Raw genomic sequence first — 9,088 nt, forward strand, 5'->3', positions numbered from 1 at the left:
CATGTCTCAGTCTTTTAGTGGGGAGTTCAGTACACCTATGGGCGAGTTAGAGTGTCCATTGCGATTGACCATCGCTAACGAACACGGGGTTTCTGCTTCTTCAGTTTATCGAGGATGTGACTTGGAGATTTTCGGGGTGTCTTTTCCGATAGACTTGATTCCGATTCCCATGGGGGAGGTGTGCACGATTGTGGGCATGGATTGGCTCAGTAGGTTTGGTGCTATGATCGATTGCGAGGGTCAGCAAGTGGTGGTTCGAACCCCAAATGGGGGAGAACTGGTGATATATGGTGAGGGCACCAGAGTAGGTTCAGGTTTTTGCTCAGCTGCCAGGGCTCGACAGTACATTTAGCATGGGTGTATGGGTTATCTAGCGTACGTGGTAGATACGCGAGTCAGGGACCAGATTTCGGTCTCCGATGTACCAGTGGTCAGGGAGTTCGCAGATATGTTTCCGGAGGAGTTGCCAGGGATACCTCTGGAGAGGCAGGTCAAGTTCAAGATCGACCTAGTGCCAGGTGCGGCCCCTATCGCTAAGGCGCTGTACCGATTGGCGCCGCTTGAGATGCAGGAACTTTCATCGCAGCTGCATGAACTTTTGGGTAAGCAGTTCATTCGACCTAGCAGCTCTTCATGGGGAGCGCTGATTCTTTTCGTACGGAAGAAGGACTGATCGCACCGGATGTGCATTGATTACTGAGGGTTAAACAAGCTAACGGTGAAGAACCGTTATCCACTCCCGAGGATAGACGACCTCTTTGATCAGCTGCAGGGCGTATCTTGGTTTTCCAAGATCGATTTCAGGTCCGGGTACCACCAGGTCAGGGTCAGGGAGGAGGACGTCGAGAAGACCGCATTCCGAACTCGTTATGGACATTACGAGTTCATGGTGATGCCGTTTGGGCTCACCAACGTGCCAGCAGTGTTTATGGACCTGATGAATCGGGTTTGCATACCGATGCTCGACCGCTCGGTCATAGTGTTTATAGATGATATCTTGGTGTATTCCAAGACCCGAGAGCAACATGAGGAGCATCTGCAAGAGCTGTTGCGGGTCCGGAGGCGGGAACGGCTGTACGCCAAGTTCTCGAAGTGTGAGTTTTGGTTGCGAGAGGTTCATTTCCTCGGACATCTCGTTAACCAAGAGGGGATTTTGGTCGATCTGGCCAACATCGAGGCGGTTATGCAGTGGGAGGTCCTGAAATCCCCCTTGGATATTAGGAGCTTTTTGGGACTGGAAGGATACTACCGGAGATTTATACGGGATTTCTCTAAGATTGCAGTACCCCTCACTCGCCTCACGAGGAAAGGGGTGAATTTCCGGTGGGGTCCTGAACAGCAGGGAGCGTTTGAGACCCTCCGCCAGCGTTTGTGTGAGGCGCCAGTCCTGACACTCCCGGAGGGAGTTGAGGATTTTGTGGTGTTCTGTGATGCCTCCATCACAGGGTTAGGGGTGGTTCTCATGCAGAGGGGATGTGTGATAGCCTATGCATCGCGACAGCTAAAACCGCATGAGACCCGATACCCTACGCATGATTTGGAGCTGAGGGCGGTGGTGTTCGCCCTCAAGATATGGAGACATTACCTTTATGGGGTCCATTGTACCATTTACACGGATCACAAGAGCTTGAGACACATCATGGATCAGCCGAACCTAAACATGAGGCAACGCAGGTGGCTTGGTATAGTCAAAGACTACGATTGCAAGATCCTTTACCACCCTGGTAAGGCGAATGTGGTTGCAGATGCTTTGAGCCGCAACTCAGCGGGGTCTTCCACTCCCGCAATATGTATGAAAATAGATGTGGACTCCCTGCTTCTGAGCTTGATCAGGGATGCCTAGATAGAGGGCATGCGACCAGAAAATTTGAAGAGGGAAAGGATCAAGGGTGAAAGCACCAGGTTTGTGCAGGATAGTCGGGGATTACTGACCAGGTATAGTCGGGTTTGAGTTTCGATGTCTGGCGGGATCAGGCAGATGGTTATGGAAGACGCTCATAAGTCTCACTTCTCCATCCACCCAGGGGCCACCAAGATGTACCAGGATTTGAGTTTGAGCTATTGGTGGCCGGGTATGAAGCGCAAGATCGCTTGGTACGTCGAGAGGTGCTTGACCTGCAGGATGGTCAAGGCGGAACATCAGAGGCCGCATGGCAAGCTGCAGCCGCTGTAGATTCCCATGTGGAAGTAGGAGCAGATCACGATGGACTTTATCACCAAGCTGCCAAAGACGGTGAAGGGGTTCGATGCCATTTGGGTCATCGTGGACCGATTGACCAAGAGTGCTCATTTCTTGGCCATACGGGAGAGTTCGTCGGCCGAGAAGTTGGCCAAGGTGTATCTTCGCGAGATCGTGTCTCGCCATGGGATTCCCGTTTCCATTGTCTCGGATCAGGATGTCAGGTTTACCTCCCGTTTCTGGCAAAAGTTTCACGAGGAGCTGGGCACGCGGTTGCACTTCAGCATAACATTCCACCCTCAGACAGACAGCCAAAGCGAGCGGACTATTCAGACCCCTCGAGGACATGCTGAGGGCGTGTGCCATCGACTTTGGTGGGAGCTGGGATTCTCACCTACCGCTTGCAGAGTTCACCTACAACAACAACTATCATTCTAGCCTTGGTGCCCCGCCATTCAAGCTATTGTACGAGCGGAGATGCCGCACCCCGATTTGTTGGGGGGAGGTGGGTCACAGGGTAATGGGCCGGACGGAGGTGGTTTTGCAGACGACCGAGAAGATTTAGCAGATCAGACAGAGATTGCAGACAGCTTAGAGTCGGCAGAAAAGTTACGCCGACAGACGCCGATCTGAATTGGAATTCCAGACCGGCGACATGGTACTTCTGAAGATCTCGGCCTGGAAGGGTGTGATCCGTTTCAGGAAAAGGGGAAAATTGGGCCCTCGATACATTGGGCCATTCAGGATCATCGCAAGGGTTGGCAAGGTAGCTTATAGACTAGAGCTTCCGAAAGAGCTTAGACGGATCCACAATACCTTCCACGTATCGCAATTGCGAAAGTGCATTACGGACTAGGAGGCTGTGGTATCATTGGATGATGTTCAGATCAATGAGCGCCTGAACTATGTGGAGAGGCCTGTGGCCATTTTGGAAAGAAAGACGAAGATTTTGAGGAACAAGGAAATACCTTTAGTAAAGGTATAGTGGGAACATCGGAGGGGATTCGAGTGGACATGGGAGCCGGAGGCGGAGATGCGCGAGCACTATCCGGCATTGTTTAGTCCAGCGGACTTCGAGGACAAAGTCTAGTTCAAGTGGGGGAGAGTTCTAACGCCCCGATTCTCATGTATTGTTCAAATTATAGTTTCTTGGTTTTGGCCCTACTCGACGAGTCGGTTACCCTACTCGTCGAGTAACAGTGGGATTGGATCGCAACTTAAGTGACCGACTCGGCGAGTAAACAAGTGGGACTCGGCGAGTAGGATCTGGCAAGTGAAACCCTAATTCCCGGGGTTGTGCCCTATTTAAAGGAGCCTTAGCCTCCCTTGGGCCTCTTTACAGTCTTAGAGAGTCCCTGATTCGAGTGTGTGTGCTTTGTTGAGTGTGTGAAGCTTGATTTGAAGATTTTGAAGGAGAAGGCTTGAAGGAAGAGGAGGTTGGAGCAAGTTAGGTGGGGAAATCAACACTATTTTTAGTTGTCATCTTCCAGAGGTATCCTAAATTACCATCTCTTCTATGAGTTTTCCTTTTATTAAAGTTCTAGGGTTTTCTATGGACCTTAAAGGTTGATAAGTTGACCAATGAGTTGGATCTGAAGTTGTAACTTCAGATCTGAACCCTCTCTAAGCTCTAGAAACATAAAGTCTCAGAATTGATCATGAATGAGCTCCCTCTTGGGAATGAAGCCCCATTAGTAGCTTAGACTCGGCACTTAGAGCCTTAAATGCAATGCATGTACGTAAAGCTTGTGACTTTACGTAATAAGTATACCATAGAAGCCTAGATCTATGAATTGGAGCCATTGCATGGCTCATAATAAGTTTGTATGGAAAAAGACCAAACGGACTCGGCGAGTCACAAGGATGACTTGGTGAGTCTGATGAAGGAAGCCGTGAAACTCGACAAGTTGGATGAACAACTCGGCGAGTCCGATGAAGATCGTCATGAAACTCGGCGAGTTGAAGAACAACTCTGCGAGTCAGATGAACTTTCCCAAGGATATGCCCATGTATGCACCCGTTGAATTTCGCTTAGGAAACCCGACGAGTGACTTTAGAGTTCAGTCGAAAAACGAGGGAAACTCAACGAGTCACTCGATGACTCAGCGAGTGCACCGGAAGCCAAGGAGACTCGGCGAGTAGCCGAGGGAACTCAGCGAGTCAGGTCAACATGGACTGTTGACCTTGACCATTGACCTAAGTTGATTTGTTGACTTTTAGGGATAGTTCTAGAAGGATTAGAATCTTATGTATGCAAATCGTGATAAACATAGGTGGTGGGATTCGTGACAGTAACCCGAAGGTTGGAACTAATTTCTGTGTGTCGACATTTCGAGGTGAGTTATCCTCACTATACTAAGGGGTCTAAGGCACCAAGTCCGGCCCATTGTATTTGATATCCTAGTAGTCATTGATATGTTGAGTTGAGTTAGTAATGTATGCCAGATGATATGCTAGTCGAGTAGATCTGTAGGACTGCCTGTGATACTGATTGATTACCTGTATGTGCATTTATCTGTTACATGTCAACATGTTAGGTGGGGTGGGTTGAGGCTGAACTGCTCCGTGCGGTAGCCAACAAACCCGAGAGTATTCTAGATATGAGCTGAGGGCCCGGGAGGCATTCCAGACTCATACTAAGGACTCGAGAGCATTCCAGATACAAGTTGAGGGACCGGCAGGCATTCCAGACTCGTACTGAGGGCTCAATGGTATTCCAGATACGAGCTGAGGGCCCGGTAGGCATTCTAGACTCGTACTGAGGTCCTGGGGGTAGTCCAACATGTAAAGGTGGGGACCCAGTGTATGTTGTTCTGTTTTGATTGATATGATATGCTAATGCTGATATTGGTATGTGGACTGTATGTATATCGGTATTTTGGGGTGACTCACTAAGCTTTCGGGCTTACAGTTTCAGTTTATCGTTTCAGGTACCCTAGGGGATCATGGCAAGGCCAAGGCGTGATCGTACAGCTCCTCTTACTATGTTATGTTTCTGGGAAAAGACTCTGATAATTAATGTTTTGAAAACTAAATTTGTAATGTTTTGATGAACATGACATGTTTTTAAAAGTTTAAATTTGCTTGAAATTTTGGATGTTACAGTTTTAGACATGAAGATGCTTTTGTTGTTAGAGCTATAGGAAGTCATGTATAATTATTATATGGGTTGACCACCCCACTTGTGACTGTTAGCTACAGCTAACCAAAAGCAAGAGATGAACTATCCTTTTATTTGTTATTGTTCCGGCGTCGATGAAGCGTACGGTGCTGTTTCTCATGGTAAATCATGAGTGTGTTTGTTTCTCATGGTAAATCGTGAGTGTATTCTATCAGAGGTATTATGTCATAGCAGCGATTACAGGCTCATGGTAGCAAATTGTTAGAAACATTATACCTTGTCGTATACAAGTATTAATGTTAAGTATAAGTTTTCCCCTTCTTATACTTTAGTATTAAGAAATGTTTAGGTATAACACTTAATTGATAAGTATACTATTATACCTAATGTACATACTAAATGTTGGAGACTCAAAATGATACTTTCAAAACTATACTTTTGAATGTGTAAAAATGTATTATTTTATGGAGTCAAAACCTGTGGACTCACCAACTTTATGTTGACGTATTTTTAAAATGCATGTGTTATTAGGAACTTGACAAGCTGGTATGTATTCGAACATGAGAAGTTTTACTATTATCTTTCTGTTCAGTATGAAGTATATCATAGTTGGATATTATGTAATAAATATTAGGAAAACAATAATGTAAATTTCAATCATCAATAAAGGTATGTATTTTCTTTTGTATTGTTCAATGTATGTTATATAACTGTGATACGAAAAATGACGTTACACTACCCGGTGTTTCCGCCGACGGCCGGGGTGTGACAGATTGGTATCAGAGCTATTAACTATAGTGAACTAGTACTTTATTAGGAAAGCACGTCTATTATTTAGGGCTTACTCTATTAGGTTTAGGTATATCCTTTAGCCTACAATAAAAAGTATTATTAATTATACTACTGAAGGACTACTTACGGGAGCGGTGACAAGGATTGACATGTCGATTTGGGTTGCTGGATTTCAGAACGGCTATATGCTAAAATGATCATGCCCTTTTGACAGTCCTGATTGGCTGGAACCTTATCAGATAGGCCTGATGTAACAAACAATAGTAAAAGCGTGAATACAATAAATAAGAATATAGAGTCATATATAAAGACTCGGACCCGCGATGAGAATACACCTTAATACCCGAAATGTTTTTGATCTCAAGGATTTAGATCAAATATTCCAACTAAAGTTTATGTGTGCATAGATCCTATCAGAACTAGGTGTAGGTGCGCAAATACATTTTATTATGATCAGATCATATGAACTATTTAATTTGGGAGAAATATTTGATAGACTAAACTCTTGGTGATCCAAAATGTATCAGAATCCGACATGGCACATTCACGGGAATGGATAATCATCGAGGATACGGATGAAGAAGAGGAACTTTCAATCCCTATGATGGTAGGCGATCCTTACTACCCTATAACTCCAACTACCTTTCATCCAATACCTTCTAACGATGGAGCACCTTTATCCTCCAACGAATGGGAAGAGAGTGAACCAATAGAATAAAGCGAATCCATGGAGGAGACAGAGTCGGTGGCATCATATCTACCACCACTGAACACTCTTTACCGTAAAGTTCCAGGACGAGTAAAAATGAAACGCACTGCACGTAAATCTATACCGATATGGCAAAAGCTTAAGAAGAGTCAGAAGGCAACATCTTCAGGAAGTCATAAAGTTCAAGATGAACTTGCACGAATCGCACAAATAGTTGATAGATGGGTGGCAGAAGAAAAAGTTGCCTTGATGTATGAGACTGGTCAGTCATCTCGACCACATCTCCCACATTCTTCTGAAGATGACACTTTAGCTCAATTGTTTAAGAAAAGTGTGAAAATTGAAGATAAGATGGAAATTGTCGAAGGGAGGTCTACTCGTCTCTTTAGAAGAGTGCGAAGGCTAGAAGGACAAAGGACACGAGATCAGGAATCGATGATGGATGTCCATCATCGTATAAATTTTGCTTATAATGACATGATTACTCACGATGCCAGGATTGCAAAGTTAGAGCTCTACAATCAAACCTCAAGAGATGAAGAATGCACGGGAAGTCTTGAGCAGAGAACTCAAGCACTTGAAGAGCAAGTGGTTAATCTCACTGACGTGCTGGGTCATCACTTAGGTTTCTGGTAGATAAGCTACAACTAGTGGTTATGTAAATAGAGAAAATCAGATTAGTTAAAGAGAAAATAGGAAAGTTTATAGCAAGGATGTAGAAAACCTTGCAAATTTTGCAATGTTTATAGAAACTTTTCTCTTATAAACCTAAATAAACTGATGTAACCACTGGTAATAATAAGAAGCATACGTTACAGTAATCATTATGTTGTCTATTATGTTTTACGCTGTGAATAATAACTAGAGTATTTAGTACTCGTGTATTAAATGGTTAACAAAACTCATAAAAATTCTTATTATTTATAATAGGAACTAAAACAAAATGCCTAGAAGGAGTAATCGGCTAAACCCTAACCGACCCTCAGCACCACAACAACAACAACAACCACAACCACCACCATAAATAAATCCCTCAATAAGTACAGTACAACTTGAAGAAATCATAGCTCAAAGAATTGTTGTGGCTCTATCTAATGTCACAAGAGATGGAGTTAGAAATGAAGGTCATGTAGGGACCACTAGAAAATGTACCTACAAAGATTTTATGAATTGCAGGCCAAAAATCTTTCATGGAAATGAAGGGGTAGTGAATTTCACAAGGTGGATAGAAAAGACAGAATCCGTCTTTCAAATAAGCTTTTGTCCAAATGATTGTAAAGTACGATTTGCAGTATGTACTTTCGTTGATGCAGCACTTACATGGTGGAATAGCCATGTGAATACAATGGGAACTGATACTGCAAATTCCATGAAATGGAAGGAGCTAAAAATGATGCTAGTAGAGGAGTATTGTCCTAGGGAGTAGATACATAAACTGGAACAAGAACTGTGGACCCTAACCATGAAGGGTTCAGAGATAAAAGCTTATACCGCTAGATTTAATGATCTTGTTGTAATGTGTCCAGCACTTGTAACCCCTGAATATAAAAAGATTGAGCGATATATATGGGGTTTAGCATCACAAATCAAAGGCATGGTGATCGCATCAAAGCCTACGACCTATGACAGCGCCAAGAGGATAGCTCATCAGCTAACCCTCACAGAGATCCAAGGAACAGAAGTGGTCTCAAAGGTTGAGTCTCCCAAATCTAGAACAAACAAGCGCAAGTTTAATAGGAAGAATCCCAAACAATCGTCTGAGAAAAGACAATAAGTGGCAACCAACTACGCAGCCACAACAGCAGTACCTACTCAACCAAAATCTTCATGGTGCAATCAGTGCAACCGTCATCATCCAGGTGACTGTTTTGTATGCATGAAGTGCAAGAAAAAGGGGCATACTGATAGTTACTGCAGGAGCACAACACCTGCAACAGTCGATCAACAAATCAATAATAGGACAGGCCGTGGTGAAGAAAGAAGATGCTATGAGTGTGGGGAGGTTGGACATATCAAGAAAGAGTGTCCAAAGTTAAGGATTCAAGGAGGCATAGGACGTGGCAGGGCGTTTATGATTGGAAGCAGAGAGGCTATCCAGGACCCTTCGGTCGTATCTGGTACATTTCTTATAGATAATTTATATGCTTCTATACTCTTTGACTCTGGAGTAGATCGAAGTTTTATAACTCCGACATTTAGAAAATTGTTAAGTCATAAGTCTAGCATATTAAAAGAAATCTATGAAGTAGAGATCGCTAACGGTCAAACTGAGAAAACACATGAAATC

This window comes from Lactuca serriola, chromosome 4 (assembly GCF_051521515.1).
Source record: "Lactuca serriola cultivar US96UC23 chromosome 4, Lser_US96UC23_V15, whole genome shotgun sequence".
NCBI lineage: Eukaryota > Viridiplantae > Streptophyta > Magnoliopsida > Asterales > Asteraceae > Lactuca > Lactuca serriola.